Source organism: Narcine bancroftii, chromosome 1 (assembly GCF_036971445.1).
Source record: "Narcine bancroftii isolate sNarBan1 chromosome 1, sNarBan1.hap1, whole genome shotgun sequence".
Taxonomy (NCBI): domain Eukaryota; kingdom Metazoa; phylum Chordata; class Chondrichthyes; order Torpediniformes; family Narcinidae; genus Narcine; species Narcine bancroftii.
The window spans coordinates 81839455-81856478 of record NC_091469.1 but is presented as its reverse complement, the minus strand read 5'-3'; the positions used below and the strand labels follow the sequence as shown (position 1 = coordinate 81856478).

The window sequence follows — 17024 nt, the reverse complement described above, 5'->3', positions numbered from 1 at the left end:
TTTTAGTTGGGAATGGGAAGTTGTTATCAATTCCTCTATGCACCCAATCCATCTCCACATTGTGTGAAACATTGAGAGCAAATCTCTTACAAATTATTTTCCTGCTTAGTTTAGTTTATCTTTTACACTAAAGATTATTTCAGGGAGGAGGAGAGGACTGGGAGTTGACAATCTTAATCTAATGGTGAGGTAATTCCTGCATTATCGTATTTTCAAAGCACTTTTTGCTCATGTTTTCCTCCTTCTCTTTTGAAGTATTTTCTGGAGATAACATTTTATGTTCCACCTCTACAGGCAACACAGTTGGTGTTGCAGTGAATGCAATGTCTTTACAGCGCCAGCGATTGGGACCAGGGTTTGAATCCAGCATTGTAACGAGTTTGTACGGTCTCCCTGTGTCTGCATGGGTTTTTACCAGGGCTTCCAGCCCACCATTCAAAATGTACTGGGGGTTAATTGGGTGTAAATTGGGTGGCACTGGCTCATGGGCCGAAATGACCTGTTACCAAGCTGTATGTCTAAATTAAAATGATAAAGGCAAAGATCTCCTTTGCAGTGAATGGAGATTTTTTTTCTTTAGTTTTAGTACTTTTATTTTCACTATCCCTTCAGTCTCTGGGCAATCCCCTCCCCCTTCCTCACCCCAAGTAATCATCTAGAAATGCATGCTTTCAAAAGCCTATTATTATGATTTCTTGGCTATTTACACTGCTGTGCAAATCCCCCCCCCCCACCACTGCAGATCCCATCATCTTTATGAATATATTAAAAAAAATTAAAAATCACATCTCTTGCTGCTTTTCCTCAGATGGCATTCAGTTCATAATTAAAGATGGGGTTCAGAGACCAAATGGAAAATAGATAACAATTGTATTTCAATTCTTGATCACTTTGAACTGCTTCAAAATATTATGCACAAAATAAGTTCATGATTAACTGTGCAAAAAAACAATTTAGTTTATTTTTGAATGTTAAGCTATTCAGGACAACAAATTTTTCTGTTAATATTACTCTATCCTTAATCTTCTAGGTAAACAAAGCTGAATATTGAATACCTGAAATATTTCAAATGCATTCTGATTGCTGGTTATTCAAGATTCTAACTTCAGAATTGGAGTTGATATATATATTTTAGATTAAATGTCTCCTCTTGTGCAAGATCTGCTTAATCACAAACGGCTATGAGGAAGTGTACAGGAGGGAGATAGATCAGCTTGTTGAATGGTGTAACGATAACTATCTTGCACTCAACGTCAGCAAAATCAATGAGATGTCAGGAAGAAGTCTGGGGAACACGACCCAGTTCTCATCAAGATTTCAGTAGTGAAGAGGGTCAAGAACTTCAAATTCCTGCATGCCAACATCTCCAAGGATCTGCCCTGGAGTCTCCACGTTGATGCAATCAAAAAGAAGGCTTGCCAGTGGCTATACTTTGTGAGGTATCTGAGGAGATTTGGTATGTCACCGAAGACTCCTGCAAACTCCTATAGGTGTACCATGGAGAGCATTCTGGCTGGTTGCATCACTGATTAGTATGGAGGCACCAACTCTCAGGACAAGAATAAACACCAGTGAGTTGTTAACTCAGCCTGTGTCTTCACTCCATCGAGGCAGTGTCTTTAAAAAGCAGCCTCTATCCTCAAAGACCCCCATCACCCAGGCCATGTCCTCTTCACACTGCTACCATGAGGGAAAAGGTACAGGAGCCTAAAGACGAGCACTCAGCGGCACAAGGACAGCATCTTCCCCACTGCCATCAGATTCCTGAATAATCAATGCACCAAAGACATTGTCTTACTTTTTGTGCACTATTTTGTTATTAATATTTTTTATAGTAATGTTGTAAGATGGTTATGTACGTTTGCCAAGATACTGCCACAAAACACCAAATTTCACGACTTGTTCATGACAATATATCCTGATTCTCTGATGTTAATTCTTGTTCAAGGCTTCAGATGCTCTGCTGACATTCAGCATTTGAGAACCGATCACTCAAGTGTTATGTAAGCAAAGAAGAAGGGAAGCCATCTGCTCTGTGAAATTCAGCTGTTTAGCAGTGGAAAATCCATAAACCAGTCTCCCCTCTATCAATTCCATCCTCAACTCCCCTGCCTCAGGAAAGCAGCCAACATATTAAGAGGATTTATCCCACCCTAATTACACTCTCTTTTTACTTTCCCATTAGGCAGAAGAGGCAGGAGTTTAAATACACATATGCTCTTTCCTGCTGTTATTAGATTCATAAAAGCACTGTTTAGCTGTGCTTTTCTCTTCAATACTATGCTGCGCTCTTTTGTCTTATGTGACATTGTACCCTGCACTTTTGCTTTATTGTAACACTAACCCCGGCACATTCCTTTTTTTGGTTACACTGCTGTTGCATTATCATTATAGAAGCATAATCTGTGTTTTCTACAATATCTTGGTGCCTGTGACAATAAACAATTCAATTCTATTATTCTTTCTGCTGATGCAACATTCCCAGGAGACAGTCTATAGTGTTAAGTCACCAAAATGTCACATTTATCATCAAATGTTCATCTGAAAAATAGTAGATATGCATGAAACTTTGGTAATATTCTTATTGCTTTACTTTAAAGAGAAATGGGAACAAGAGTAACTGAGGTGGTATCTGATATTGTGACACTTCTCGTATTCCTTTCACAGGCAGTGAAGGGTGTTTAAAATCTGGTTACATTTATGATGTAGGAAGCATCAAAACCACAAGCACCACAAACAGCAATATGATATGACCAGCCAATGCACTGTGCTACATTGGGTATGGTAGCATACTGACTGGTTAGGTCACTCGTCTGGTAGCCAGGGTCAGAAAATTAATATGAAAATGGGAATTCAAATTCCACCATAACCGCTGGGGAATTTAAATTCATTCAATTAATTGGATCAATTGGAGCATTCTGGCTGGTTGCATCACTGATTAGTATGGAGGCACCAACTTTCAGGACAAGAATAAACTCCAGAGGGTTGTTAACTCAGCCTGTGACTTCACTCCATCGAGGCAGTGTCTTTAAAAAGCAGCCTCTATCCTCAAAGACCCCCATCACCCAGGCCATGCCCTCTTCACACTGCTACCATTGGGGAAAAGGAACAGGAGCCTAAAGACGAGCACTCAGCGGCACAAGGACAGCTTCTTCCCCACTGCCATCAGATTTTAAGATAAAAGGCAATGCCCATAATGGTGAACGTGATAGGATCATTGATTTGTCATTAAAATCCAATCCTCAGCACATCTACATGTGACTCCAAATCCATCAATATAGTTGACCCTTACCAGCCCACTCTCTGAAAGGGACTCTTGGCAGGAATATCCACGTTCCATGTATGAATACATGCATACTGGTGGAGGAATCAGTAGGGTCTCGGTTAAAATCTTGTGCAAAATCAAATCTTATATTCTGCATGCTAAAGAAGACCTATGGCACACCTGAACATTATTTTTAGTAGCTTAAAAGCAGTGTAATGTACCATAGCAATGCAAGTGGTGACCAATTCCTGCTCTAAACCCTCTCATCTGAAGTCAGCTTTGCAGCCCAGTTAAGGACCTTTCAACAGCAAGGCTGGTGACCCTTGATTTCCATCCAAATCAAGAACCTACTTACCTCTCTTTTAAATGAGCCAATGACTTGGTCTCCACAATCATCCACAGCACTGAATTCCATAGTTAAAGAAATTCCTCCTCATCTCTATTTTAAAGAGACATTTTTGTAATCTGACTCTGCTCCAAAACTCCCCAACCATATGAAACATCCTCTCCATGTCCACTCTATCCAGGCCCTTCAGTATTCAATAAGTTTCAGTGCAATCCTCTTCATCCTTGTAAACTCCTGTGAGTACAATGCCAGAGATATTAAATGCTCCTTATATGATAACCCTTTCATTCCAGGGATCATTCTTGTGGACTTCCTCTGGACTCTCTCCAATGCCAACACATCATTCCTTAGATAAAAAGCCCAAAACTGCTCACAAGTGCAGTCTGATCAATGTTTTATGAAGCTTCATTACATCCTTGCTTTTATATTCTTACCCTTTCAAAATAAATATTAGCATCACATTTGGTTTCCTTACCACTGACTCTACATGCAAGTTAAACTTTAGGGAATCTTGCATGAGGACTCTCAAATCCCTCTGCAGCTCTGATTTCTTGTTTAGAAAATAGTCTTTGACTCTAAAACGTACTGGAGGTTGTAGGTCAATTGGGTGTAATTGGGCGGCACAAGCTTGTGGGCCAAAAGGGCCTATGCTGTCGGTCTAAATTTAAAATTTTCAAATTTGAATTTATTCTTTCCACAAAAGGATACTTTGCTATCACATCTCTAGACTGTATTCCATCTGTGGTATGTTTGCCCAATCAGATAACCTGTCAAAATCCATCTGCAGCTGACCCATTCTTCCATCTTTCAATCTTTATTGAGATGCCTGCCTGCTTTTTGCTTATACCTTGAAGAAGAGCACAGGCCCGAAACGTTGGTGATGTACCTTTGTCTCCTATACATGCTGTGAGACTGGCTGACTTCCTCCAGCATTTACTGTGTGTTTTTATTAAATCCATCTGCAGATTCAGTTGTTTCTTCAACACTGCCTTCCCCTTCCCCCCCACCACCCTTCTCCTATTTCTGTATTGTCAACAAACTTGGCCATAAAGCCAAAAGATTTTCATCCAAATTTTTAACATAACGTGAGAAGAAGCGGTCCGAGCTCTGAGTTGTATGGAACATCACTAGTCACCCGTAGCCAACAAGAAATGGCCGTTTTTGTCCCTGCTCTCTGCCTCTTGCCAGTCAACCAATCATTTATCCATGCTGATATTGTTCTTGTTATGCTATGGGCTCTCATCTTGCTTAGCAGCCACTGAACCTTATGTGCAGCACCTTGTCAAAGGCCTTCTTAAAATCTTATTAAACAACATTCATTGACTTTCCTTTGTTCTTGTCATTTCCTCAAATTATTCCAACTGGTTTGTCAGGCAAGATTCCACGAAAGGTAATCATGCTAACTTCAGCCTATTTTACTGTGTATTGAATCATATTAGATTCTAACATCTAAACATCTATCAAAGTCAGGCTAATCAGTCTACAATTGTCTGTCTTTTGCTTCCTTCCCTTCTTAAAGAGTCAAGTGATATCAGCAAATTTTCAGTCATCTAGAACCATTTCAGAATCTAGTGATTCCTTTATGAATGTTAAGCTATTCAGGACATTTCTTGGAGGATCTTTCCCGGACCCAGCACACCAATGGCATCATGAAGAAAGCACATCAGCACCTCTACTTTCTCTGGAGTTTCTTCAGCTACCTCATTTATTAGGACCCTGGGGTCTAGCTCAGGTGATTTGTTTACTTACAGACTTTTTAAACTTCCCCAGCTCCTTCTCTTTAGTAATAATAACCACACTCCCTTCTGCCCCCTTGACACTCTCAAACCTCTGTTATAGTGTTGGTATCTTTCAGATTTATTGTCAGAGTACATACATGACATCACATACAACTCTGAGATTCCTGTTTCCTGCAGGCACGACAGAATTACCACTAATTGGTAATGTAAAAATTAACTTCACAGTGTGAAGATGTAAATAATCAAAAGAACTGTAAAGAGATTATGATTGCAAACAAACTGACTGTGCAATATAGGGAGAGCAAAGAAAATCAATAAAGTGCACAAGAGTCCTTAAATAAGTGAGCCCCTAATTTGAGTTTGTGGTTGAGGAGTCTGATGGTGGAGGGGTAGCAGATGTTCCTGAACCTGGTGGCATGAGTCTTGTGGCACCTAGACCTCTTTCCTGATGGCAGCAGTGAGAACAGAGCATATGCGAGGTGGTGAGGGTCTTTGATGATTGCTGTTGGCCTTCAATGGCAGCGTTCCCTGTACTCGATAGTGTGAATAGTTTTGCCTGTGATGTCTTGGACTGTGTCTACGACCTTTTGGAGAGCTTTACGCTCAGGGGTATTGACCACGATGCAGCCAATCAGCACACTTTCCACCACACTTTTGTAGAAATTTGCCAGGGTTTTATATCAAACCAAACCTTTGCAAACTCCAGAGAAAGTAGAGGTGCTGATGTGCTTTCTTCATGATGCCATTGGTGTGTTGGGTCCAGGAAAGATCCTCCAAGATGGTGACTCCCAGGAACCTAAATGTGCTCACCCTCTCCACCTCTGGTCCCCCAATGATCACTGGATTGCATACCTCTGGCTTTTCTTTCCTGAAGTCAACTATCAGCTCCTTAGATTTGGTTACATTGAGTGCAAGGTTGTTATTGGTCCCCCATTCAGCCAAGTATTCATTCTCCATCCTGTATGCAGACTCATCCCTATCCTTCATACAACTGACTATTGTGGTATCATCGGCAAATTTGTAGATGATGTTATTGTCGTACAGAACTACCCAGTCATAGATGTAAAGTGTGTAGAGCAGGGGGCTAAGCACACAGAGCTATGGTGCTCTGATACTGATGAAGATTGTGGAGGAGAAGTTCTTATCAATCTTCATTGATTGTGATCTGGAGGTGAGGAAATCCATGATCTAATTACACAGTGGGGTGTTAACTCGCAGGCCTTGGAGATTAAACTGACACAAGATAGTTTTTTTTAGTTCATCCACTATTTTGTTGTCCCCATTACAATTTTGCAGCATAATTTTTCATCGTCTATCCTCCCCTCTCTTCTGTTCTTTATACATTTGAAAATATACTTTCCTTATCCTCTATGTTACTGGCCAGCTTACGGTCGTATTTCATCTTCTCCCTCCTTATTGTTTTTAGGCACCTTCTGTTGATTTCCAATCCTCCAGCTTCCCACTAATTTTTGCTATAAATTTTCCTATTAAGCTACTTTTGGCTTCCCTTGTCAGCCTCATTTGCCTCCTCGTCCTTCATCAGGGATAAATTTATCCTGTGTCTTCTGAGCTAAGCTCAGAAACTCCAGCCACTGCTGCTCTACCATCCTTCCTGCTAGTGTCCACTTCCAATCAACTTTGGCCAGCTCCTCTCTCATACTTCTGTAATCCCCTTAATTTCAATTATATACTGGTCTATCCAAGTTTAGTTTACCCTCTCAAACAGTAGTGTGAATTCTGTGAGATTATGATCACTCCTCCTAAAGTTTTCTTTACCTTAAGATCCCCTATCAAATCTGGTTATTTGCACAACAACCCAATCCAGAGTTGCCTCAGCCCCAAGCTGCTTTACAAAGCCCTCCTGCAGACATACTATAAATTCCTTTGCTTGGGATCCAGCACCAACCCGATTTCCCAAATCAACTTGTAGATTAAAATTCCTCTTAACTATCATAACATTGCCCTTTTTGCAAGCATTTTCTATCTCCCTCCCATAATTTGTACACCTCCTCCTGGCTCCTGTTCAAGGTCTTTTTACCTCTACCTACAGGGTAGAGTTACTTTGGATTTGATTCCATTTTTGTCATCAACAGAATTGCCAGTCGACCTGCCTGTCCTTTTGATAAGCCATGTATCCTTGGTGTTGAGCTCCAAGCTGTGATTTTCTTTCAGCCACAACTCACTGACGTTTATAACTTCATAGGTGCCAATTTCCAATTGTGCTAAAAGATCATCTACCTTGTTCCTTTTGCGAGGTGCATTTAAATACAAGACTTTCAGTCCTGTCTTCATCACCCTTTTTAATTTTGACTCCATAGTACCACAAGTTAAATTTTTATCCTCATTCCTCACAATCGCACTGCATCCACTTATATATCACCTGCCCTATTTTCTGTCTCATCACTCTGGTTCCCATCCCCCACCCAATAAATTTTAACTCACCCCAACAGCTCGAGCAAACTTGCTCGACAGGATCTTGCTTCCCCTCAAGTTCAGGTGCAATCCATCCTTTTTTTTTTAAACAAGTTGTACCTTCCGCAAGAGATCCACATCATCCAGAAAACATGCCTCCTGCACCATTATTTCAGGAGAAAATTCATCTACCATAACATCCCATTCTTACCCTCGTGGCCATGGGCACAGGCAGCAATCCTGAGATTACCATCGTTGAACTCCTGTCTTTCAGTTTCCTCACTTGTTCCCTATATTCACTCTTCAGGACCTCATTACTTTACCTACCTACATCGGTACCAATATGTATCACGACCTCTGATTGTTTGTCCTCCCCTTTCAGAGTGCATCCCTGACCCTAGCACCTGGAAGACAGCAAAGCATCTGGGAGTCTTCTTGGTACAAAGATATTACATTAAATATTTAATTATGATAGGGAACAAAACACAATGATACTATTGAGAGTTAAATTATTCTATTATTAATATGAAAATTTCAAAGTTAGCTTTTTCCATAAAGGTACCTGTGAGAAATATTGTTTTTGTCAAGAGTCTTTGATTGATCTGGTTGTCAGTACAAATATGTAATGATGGAGCTTTTCATTAATTGATTTTTCATGCCATGCCTGATCATCTAAACTGAAAAGAGAAAATTAATTCATAAAAGAAACCAAATAAACAAAAAAACTAATTCATTAGGCTTCCTGCTGGGTGTTCTAATCTGATTAAAAGCAAAATTATATTTCAGAAACAAAGAGATATTTGGCATTGCAATAAATTAGATAAATTTTCTTCATTGAATGCCCAATAATCATTTTAGAAATTTTGTCATACAACATGGTAACAGGCCATTTACACCCAATTATCCTGCTACCAACGGTACGTTTCAAACAGTGGGAGGAAACTGGAACCCCTGGGAAAAACCCACACAGACACAGAGAGAATGTCACGGCGAGAAGGCGGAGACGAGGTACTGAACTTTAAGATCAGCCATGATCTCATTGAATGGCGGAGCAGGCTCGAAGGGCCGAATGACCTACTCCTGCTCCTATCTTCTTTGTTTCTATGTTTCCATACAGACAGTGCAGGATTCGAACCCTAGTCCCGATTGCTGGCGCTGTAAAGGTGTTGCGCTAACCACTAAACCAACAGTGCTGCCCAGTAATAGCAGTTGCGTTCATAAATATCACCTTTTTCATAGTTTCATCATGAAAATACTTTTAATTTAGACAGGTAAAGTATCACGAAGAAAGGTAACCTGAGATTTTATTATAGAAACACTAATCTAAAACAAAATTCTGGAAGAAATAATCAAATAATCAATTGGCAGTTGGACAAATGTAAATATTTATAAAGCCAAAGTGGATTTGTTATGGGAAGATAATGCTCAACTAATTTGACTGAGCTTTTTGATGACGGGACAGAAAGAAATGATGAGGGCATTGCAGTTAATGTTGTGTATCTGAACTTTTAAAAGGCATGCTGAAGTGTTATGTAAAAAGCCTGTCAGAATAATTAAAGAATACATTTGATGGTAGGAGCATGAATATGAAACCTACATTGGAGAATATCAGTGACAGATGTTTAAATGCTGCAGGAATAAATATGGGTTCCTCAGGTGACCCCAGGCAGCTTTTTACTGAACATACTGGATTTAAGTCTATTCCAAAATGCAAAATTTGCAGATGGCTCAAGCATTATAAACAGTTAGGAAGCAAGTGATGGTCTTTAAGAGGAGAAAGATTGAAAAGATGATGAAATGAGCAGATACTATACAGATAAAGAATAATCTGATAATATTTTGGTTTAACCAATATGATGGTCTAATAGAATTTGAATTCCCTTAAATAAGTTTGCTGTGCATGTATCTTTTATCTTGAGTACAGTTTACAGTTAACAGTAAGTAGAATTTTTTTTCCTGGTCCACAGGAAAAAGAATCTCAGGATTGTATGTGATGTCACTTTTAAAATTTATTTTAATTTTTAAATTAAACATACAGAACAGTAACAGACCACTTCGGCCCATGAATCCATGCTGCCCAATTTACATCCCATTAATCTACACCCTGGTACGTTTTTACATCCAGAGAAAACCCACGCAGACACAGGAAGAACGTACAAACTCCTTACAGACAGCGTGGGATTCGAACCCCGGTCCAGTCCCAATTGCTGTGTGTATTTTCACTTTTCCAGTTACATAGATTTTGAGTTTCTGTGAGGTGGTGCATCTGCTCTGTGTTCGCAATGACCATCCCAAGCTCCCAGTTACATGCCATTTCAATCCGCTTCCTATTTCCACATCATTCTGCCCACCCTTGGCCTTCTGCAGTGCCAAAGTATGACCCACTGTAAACTAAAAAGACAACATCTCATATTTTCCTGAGTAGCCAAAACCCCAATCGTATGAACACTGGAACTTTACAATGTCAGGTAACCAGAGGTAAACAAGGTCTGGAGATGCTGGAAAACTGAGCAACACAGAGTGCTGGAGGAACTCAATAGGTCAGGCAGTATCCATGGAAGGAAAGATTTCCTAATGAAGGGTTCCAGCCTGAAATAGTGACCATCTATTTCCTTGCATGGATGGCGCTTGAACTGCTGAGTTACATCAGTCCTTTGTGTATCATTTCAAGTAACCGGTTCCCTCATCTGTCTTTTCTGTTGCTTCTGTTCTTTCTGCCACATTTTTGTCCCCTTTCCCACCAACCCCTGCCAGCCTTCCATTCATGCTCATCCTCCTCCCTCTCTGGTTCTACCCACTTCCACCCACATTTCCCCTGTTAGATTCTCTCCTCCCTCATGTCCATCTGATCTTATCTAGTCTTCCCTAAAATCTCTCCCCTAACAGCTCTCATTAGACCTCTATTGTCATCTTATCAGATTCTAACACTGGAAGCCTTTGTCTCCACATCAAAACCCCCATCCCTCCCCTAGCCCCACTTAATCACTTTCCTCTTGCCTCTCTCTCCCTTTGTTTGCTATTTTGCATTCTTCAACCCTCCCTGGTTCCTCATTCCCCTTCTGGCTTCCATGCAACTCCTCTTACTCGGTCCACATTATACTATCTCCCCTCTGTATTCTCATTTTTCATGAAAGGTTCAAGTCTAAAACGTTGACTATTCTTTTTCTTCCATTGCTGTTATTTTGGGGTTACACTTAACCAGGCAAATGGAGTGTGTTCTATCACACTCCAGACTTGTACCTTGGTAGATGATGGAAAGTCTTTTGTGTGTTTACAGATAGATTACTTGTGGCAATCTACTTACCAGTATGCTAACCAGCTCCCGATGTGCTGTGGAAAACACAGGAAAATTGGCCTGCATCCAACACAGCTTTTTTACCTCACCTGATGACATCACTGATCATGTAACTTCCTGTCCATGTGACAGCAGCAGTGATGTATATCCATAGTGTGTACATTAACTTCTCTGAGTATACATCAACTTGAAAACATTTACAGCGATTCCACAATGTGCACACCAATGTCAATTGTAGCTCAAGTGTAGAATAATTTGCTACATACTCACCAAAACCTCTGACCTTATGTTATTGCTTATAATGTTTATGTGTCAGCTCCAACTAGGTTTCTGATCGATGGCCATCTCTAAGACATTGAATTTGAGAGAATGAACAATGCAAATGCCAGAGTGTCAAGTGAAATGACCTTATCACTGATGCACTCTCCAGAAATAGCTTGTAGATGTCTTAGAAATGGAGCAAGAGGAGAAAAAATGATATATCACTTAACATGGAAGCAAGTAAATACAGAGAAAATAAGTAGATAATTGGAAAAGGCTGCAAAAAGATTAGTGGGTTCATTGGTTTTAATGTAAATTCCCCTTAGTGTTGGTAGGCCTATGTAAATGAGAGGCAGGACAGAAGTTGAATAAATGAGAGAGTTGCGGGCTACAACTACAGGAGGGAAATTGGACTGGGATTGCTCTGTTGAAGCCACCATGGATCTGATCGGCCAAATTGCATCTTTTGTGTTGTACTAAGTAATTAAAATGACAAGTGGATATCGAGTTGAAAGCAAAATAAATTCTATAGCAATTGGAAGTATAAAGCAAATGGATGTTTGAAGTGTTCTAATAGGAGTGTGAATGGAAATACTTTGAAAATTAAAAATCAGAATCATTAAATAAAACCAGCAAAGTGCTCCAAGGAGAGCAAATCAATTAGATATTTGCCATTACATACCAAGCAAATTGATATTAAGTTAAAATAAACAGTAGACAATTGCAGCACTCAGAGATGGGTTTGTTAAAAATTACAAAGACCAGTTGTGTAGTCGATTAGTGTTGTGAGAGTTGTTTGAAAACCAAATGTTCCTGTGCAGTTCTGGGAACTAAATGAAAAGAAGAGGAATCCCTCAGAGGGATTTTGAGTCATAGAAATTGTTGTGATTTCTACTTCCTTCCTGCTAAGCACTCTAAACTTGTGATACACTGCAGATGTTGGCAGTGGAGGGGTGGGACAACTTCTATGCAGCATCCATGGCAAGCAACATTTCAGACCAGATCTCCCATCAAGTATAAGGTATTAACTCCATCAAAGAGGTAGAGTTTTAACCAGTAACAGGGTTTACTGTTTGGAATTTTCTTCCTTGTCTAGTCACAAGAAATGAGGCTGCAGACCTGTCTGAAAACTCAAGAAGAAAACCTGTGTCTAGGAACATTAGAATGATATTAAGACATTTTGCAAGCAATTAACACTAACTAATCAACTTTTTCCACAGCTGTCAAGTTGAAATGTCCATGCGCACTTTATATTAGCAGCCTCAATCTATGTGGCTCACATGAAAACAATACCTACATGTTAAAAGCTCAAAAATCCAGAGTATGCCTACAGTCCACTGCTACTATGAGTCCCTACATCACCCACCCATCCACCAGCCCATCCAATAGATTCTCCACTATAGCACTGACTATGAAAATATCTGGGTCTAAATTGGGTGATAAAGCCAATATGGGGCCTACTTATTTTGTCCAACACCCCAGCCCCTCCTCCACAGAGCTGCAGCCATCTTCATCTTTGAAGGAGTGACTAAGAAGTCGCACTAAAGGCAGTGGTGATTTAGGTGGAATTGCTGAGGGGTGCATCTAACAGATTTTTAAAATGTTTTAAATTTAGACATACAGCACGGTAACAGGCCATTTCGGCCCATGAGCCTGTGCTGCCCGATTAGACCCAATTAGCCTATACCCTCGCTACGTTTGGAACGGTGGAAGGAAACCAAAGAACCCGAGTGTAATGCCGTCGAAAGAACCAAAGACTTGTTGATCCAAACCAAGGCTTTTATTAACTAAAAGACTGGAGTGTATCACAAGTAGGTCGATCAGTCCAGAATGACCTGGTCTGGCTAGGAGCAATCCTTTAAGACCTGCCAGTAGGTGTGGCTACACCCTCAGCCAATCACAGTCATCCTACACTACCATCTGTACATATGTACATATACACATTGGTGATAGAATCTGTACTATCAAACCGGGAAACCCATGCAGACATGATTTGAACCCCAGTCCCAATCTCTGGGGCTGTAAAGGCATTGCACTAACCACTATCTCAACCATGCCACCCATGGAAAGTGTTGGAACTGATGTCCACGGGGACTTCTAGTTGATGTTCACTCATGTAATGTGGATGTTGCACTCAAGGTCAGTGCAGTCCTTACCACGGTACCCAAGAGTAACAGGGGCTGTCTCAACAACTACCGCCCAGTAGCACTAACTTCTACTGTGATGAAATGCTTTGAGAACTGTTCATGGCCAGAATTAACATGTACCTAAGTAAAGATGGACCCACTGCAATTTGCCCAGCGTCACAATTGCCCACGGCAGATGCAATATCACTGGCTCTCCACTCAGCTCTGAATGACCTCAAAAACAGCAATTCATACACATGGCCGCTCTTCGTAGACTACAGCTCAGCCTTCAATAACATTATTCCCTCAGTGCTGGTCAAGAACCGACAAACTCTAGGCCTCTGTACCCCACTCTGCAATTGAATCCTTGACTTACTCATCACAAGACCACAGTCAGGATGAATTGGAAACAACATCTCCTCCTCACTGATCATCAACACAGGTGCACCCCAAGGATGTGTGCTGAGCCATGACTGTATGGCCAGGCTCAATTCTAATGCCATCTACAAGTTTGCCGATAACACCACAGTTGAAGGCAGAATCACAAATGGCAACGTGAAAGTATATAGGAGAGAGATAGATCAGCTTGTTGAATGGTGTAATGATAACAATCTTGCACTCAACAGCATCAAAACCAAAGAAATGATTATGGACTCCAAGAGGAAATTAGGGGAACATGATGCAGTCTTCATCGAAGGCTCAGTAGTGGAGCTTCAAATTCCTAGGTGTCAATATCTCCAAGGATGTGTCTTGGAGCCTTCCACATTGATGGAATCACAAAGAAGGCTCTTCAGTGGCTATACCTTGTGAGGTGTCTGAGGAAATTATGTTACTGAAGAGTCTCGTAAACTTCTACAAGTGTATTGTCAAGAGCATTCTGGCTGGCTGCATCACTACCTGGTATGGAGGCGCCAACTCTCAGGACAAGAATAAACTCCAGAGGGTTGTGTTAACTTGGCCTGTGGCATCACAGGTACCAGACTTCACTCCATCTAGGACATCTACATGAGGCAGTGTCTTAAAAGAAGCAGCCTCTATCCTCAAGGACCCTCACCACCCAGGCTATGCTCTCTTCACTCTATGACCATTGGAAAAAAGCTAAAGACAAGCACTCAGCAGCACAAGGACAGCTTCTTCCTCGCTACCATCAGATTCCCGAATAATCAATGAACCAAAGACACTGCCTTACTTTTCGTGAACTATTATTATTATTTTATTTTATATAGTAATGTCATAAGATGGTTATAATATGTATGTTTGCTCTATAACGCTGCTGCAATACACGGATTTTCATGACTTGGCTTGATTAAGTCAGTGTCACCTGTTGCATATTCATTCAAGTCCATGGATGAGTTCTTGAATATGTTCCAGTCCACTGATTTAGGGCAGTCCTGCAGACATTGCTCCACCTCCCTTGACCACACCTTCGCTGCCTTCACCACTGGTGCTGTGGTCTTCAATCTCTGCTTGTACACCAGGAATAGAAGTACAGCCAGGTGATCAGACTTGTTGAAGTGCAATCGTGGTATGGCTCGGTGATGTAGCAGTGGTCGAGAGTGTTGGTTCCCCTGGTCTCGCATATGATGTGTTAGTAGTAGCTTGTCAGAGACTTCTTCAGGTTGGCCTGATTGAAATCTCCCACAATGATTGGGAAGGTATCAGCATGTGTTGTCTCATGGCCTTTTATCACAGTGCTCAGTCCCTCCAGTGCCAGCCTGATGTAAGTCTGGGGCAGAATGTACACTGTATCCAGCAAGATGGTGGTGAACAGTCTCAACAGGTAGAATGGGTGGCACCTGATCGCCAGATGTTCTAAGTCGGGGAGCAGGACCCTGACATGATTGTCTTGACTGTACACCACAATGAATTGATGATGCCACAAATGCCGCCTCCCCTGGTTTTTCCCAGACGTTAGTGTTCGATCAGTGCATTGGAGGGTGCAGCCCTTGGGCTTCATCGCCATGTTTGGAATGTCCACATTTAGCCATGTTTCCGTAAAGCACATTACGCACCACTCCCTGATGCTTAAGTCTGTCTTGGATTTCATCATATTTGTTCTCCAAGGACTGTACATTGGCCAGGAGGATGGTAGGGAGTGGAAGCCTTGGGTCCCGGTATCTCAGTGTGACCTGTAGCCTACACCTCCCCACCCCCCCGGCATCCACGTGGGTTGTGGCTCTGCTGCTGGTGTTGTTGGACTAGCTGGAGATGTTTAAAGGACCCTCAGCCAAACGGAGATTGACAATTCTACAGATTCCAAGTGATCTTAGGACCTCCATGCTGACAGGTATGTTTCCTATTTAAAAAAAATAGTTCTGAACAGGAATATTTGATCATTCCTGTCAGAGCTGCTCTCAAAGAGTCACTGGTGCAAGGTGCCATTTTGATGAACATAATAGCTTAATGTGCATAATACCTTTTCACAGGAGTTTTACTTATATGCCGATAAGATGAATATTTATTGCTGTTGAATTTATTCCCATATTCCAACTAACTCAATGGAGGTATCTCCTCAAGACTCATCCCCTACCCCATACAGGAAGCGATAGAATAGATTTTGAGACGGAACCAATCACAGATATGAACATGTGGAGGTCAGCAGGGTATAACATGATATCTTTTATAAAATGATACCTGCCGTTGTCTAACCATATCAAGCTGGGAGAAAGTTGTGTAAGATTTTTACTATATACAGTGAAATTTATTTTATTTTGACACAAGGCATATCCATGGCTGACTGCTAATTGGATGGGGTCCTGTTATTTAGGATATGTGGCTCCCTCTATACATGTACAGCAGCTACACCAATACCCTAATTGGCCAGATGTAACTTGGTTCAGGACAAAGAAGTATCTCTAAGATGGAGCGGGTCTTTATGATTCTGTTCCTTTTATTTTTTTACGGTACAGGAAAGGCATCCAAAGAACTGATTCACCCAGTCTCATTGTTGGAGATACTGGCTATTGACATGGCTAAGGAGCTCCAAGAAGCTGTGGAGATGGTTTCCTTCTGGATTGTGGTGATCAAGAACAGAATGGTCTTTACCTTTATTCTGGCTGATTATGGGGAGACTTGTAAAGTAATAGGTAAGGAATGTTGTATGTATATTCCTGATAGCTCTGACCACATCACCAACTTGGTGAGCCACATGCAAAAATAAATACAGAACTTATAAGAAATTGATGCAAATATGCATGACTATTACACCTACCCCTTTGCACAATGCTTTGGATCCAGTGGCTGGGAAAATGTTTTTATTATACTCCTAGCTATCCTTGTAGATTTACTGTTCTTATGCTGTCCAAGTATCCTCTCTTCGGCTTGGCTTTGCGGATGAAGATTTATGGAGGGGTAAATGTCCACGTCAGCTGCAGGCTTGTTGGTGGCTGACAAGTCCGATGCGGGACAGGCAGACACGGTTGCAGTGGTTGCAGGGGAAAATTGGTAGGTTGGGGTTGGGTGCTGGGTTTTTCCTCCTTTGTCTTTTGGCCACCTCACTGTCCAAGTCTCCACCACAGTCCTTTTGTGGTTATCATATATTAAGTCACATGAAAACAGCAAACATTAAGGAAAGGAACCA

At 41.2% G+C, this 17024-nt stretch overlaps 1 long non-coding RNA gene across 1 annotated transcript in view; it reads right to left on the bottom strand.

Annotated features, from left to right (window-relative positions):
- Window positions 1-11095, bottom strand: part of LOC138739270 (uncharacterized) — a 79927-nt gene extending 68832 nt beyond the window's left edge. Inside the window, exons 1-2 of the long non-coding RNA XR_011342139.1 lie at window positions 11067-11095; window positions 8325-8439 (exon numbers count right to left, since the gene is read on the bottom strand). This is a non-coding gene — a long non-coding RNA (uncharacterized lncRNA). The remainder of the gene's footprint in view (window positions 1-8324; window positions 8440-11066) is intronic.
- Between the last annotated feature and the right edge of the window lie 5929 nt (window positions 11096-17024).